The sequence below is a fragment of the Tiliqua scincoides genome, chromosome 2 (assembly GCF_035046505.1).
Source record: "Tiliqua scincoides isolate rTilSci1 chromosome 2, rTilSci1.hap2, whole genome shotgun sequence".
In the NCBI taxonomy this organism is placed as follows: Eukaryota; Metazoa; Chordata; class Lepidosauria; order Squamata; family Scincidae; genus Tiliqua; species Tiliqua scincoides.
Window position 1 is genome coordinate 28,799,704 of NC_089822.1, and position 2,202 is coordinate 28,801,905.

The window sequence follows — 2,202 nt, forward strand, 5'->3', positions numbered from 1 at the left end:
CGCTGCAGTACAGAAGTGTACTCAGGACGCAAGCTCTGTAGACCTGGATCTTGGTATGTTCCGTCAGCTTCTTGTTGGACCAGACTCTCTTTGTGAGTCTGGAAAACGTGGTAGCTGCTTTACCGATGCGCTTGTTTAGCTCGGTATCGAGAGAAAGAGTGTCGGAGATCGTTGAGCCAAGGTACACAAAGTCATGGACAACCTCCAGTTCATGCTCAGAGATTGTAATGCAGGGAGGTGAATCCACATCCTGAACCATGACCTGTGTTTTCTTCAGGCTGATTGTCAGTCCAAAATCTTGGCAGGCTTTGCTAAAACGATCCATGAGCTGCTGGAGATCTTTGGCAGAGTGGGTAGTGACAGCTGCATCGTCGGCAAAGAGGAAGTCACGCAGACATTTCAGCTGGACTTTGGACTTTGCTCTCAACCTGGAGAGGTTGAAGAGCTTTCCGTCTGATCTGGTCCGGAGATAGATGCCTTCTGTTGCAGTTCCAAAGGCCTGCTTCAGCAGGACAGCGAAGAAAATCCCAAACAAGGCTGGTGCAAGAACACAGCCCTGCTTCACTCCGCTTCGGATGTCAAAAGGGTCTGATGTGTTTCCACCATTGCTGTTGCAGTTTCAGAAAAAATAAGGTGAAAAGCAGCTTCCAACCCACAAACCCACTGGAGAGTAATGCCAGAAGCCCTTGGGGTGTGTCTACACAAGCAGTTTTTTTTTTCCTGAGATGTATCCCAGGAACAACAGAGATGCACTCATTAAGACAACAGTTCCAGGGGACAATTTTTTTTTCTTCTGGAAAGTGAATGTCTCATTAAACCAACATGTTCTTCACAATGTCTGGAGATATATAGCAGAAGCATCCCCACTGGAAGTTATTTATATTTGAGAACACTATCCAACCCAGCCTCCAAAAGCATCAAGCTGAGGAGTTATGATCCAGCAAATTTCACCCATATGAGAGGGAAAAGAACAACCCCCTACTCTCACCCTTACCCACAAACACATCCCAGAAACAAAACTGACTCATGTTTTAGGAAGGGCTCCAGCCTTCTTTGTCAGGCTGCAGCATGGAATCCTCATTGCAGGTACACTGGTCTGATAAGTGCTACAGATTGTCCCATAGGTAGTAGGCTTCAATACTTACAAGCGCATCCTATGTGCTTCTCTTGGCTCCATGAGAACTCTATAACTGAACATGTAGGAAAACTGAATTCATACAATGACACCATTACACTATATATTTCTTCAGCAGCAGCAGAGAGTGATGTGGAAGGGGGTTGGGGAAAACACACAACATGATAGCGCCATGATGTACAATAAATGTTCCTAAATGTGATAGGAAAGAACCTGACCTGAGGGGGTAACAGTCCTACAGGCATCCCTATGTCCTCCATAATGGGCAACTCCAATGAAAAAGAGCAACACTAAGATGGATGCAGTCTCAGAGGGGGCATTTTCTACCCAGCCACCTTCTAGATAGAAGTCAAGATGTAATTAGTGACATGTAGTCAGACCAAGATGTCACACACCCATAAATCATTTTCTACAGAGAGCCCAGTGGTTCATTTTTAACAGTGAAACTTCCCCTACTTCAACTGAACAAGCACATATTTCCTTGTACTGAATTTGTTTTGCGTCTCTTCTCTGTTCCATTTCCTACCACTGTTCCAGGCTTCTGGTTTATCATTATGAGGACTGTCAAAAGACAGTTCAGGGTAGAGCAACAGGGTTTTGCCTGCTCCAAGCTCCCAACTGATCTTTCATGAATATGGAATTTGTCACAACAAACTAGAAAGTCAAGTAGAGACTATGCAATCATCTTGTTATTGATTTGCTTGCTATTAATGTGTTTGCTCTTCATTCTTAAGAATTCATCTCCATCCAAGAGTTATTCTACTTGGAAAAGGTACTCCACTTGAAAAGGTACAGGATCCTTTTTTTTTCAAATACATGATGAACATCTGCAATAAATGAGATGAATTTGAGACGTCCAAGCATGCTTCTAATGCAATCAAGGCAGTGAACATGATTCCAAATATACGGTTTGCGTAATGCCTTGAGAAACAGCTCCATCAGCTTGATTTAGAAAATGATTGCATTATGTTAAAAACTATTAAATTGTATGAGGAGAGTGATTTGTTGACATACGCCTTGACTCTCTCATATCTCTGTTTCCAGCCCTGACAAGCAAATACAAATCA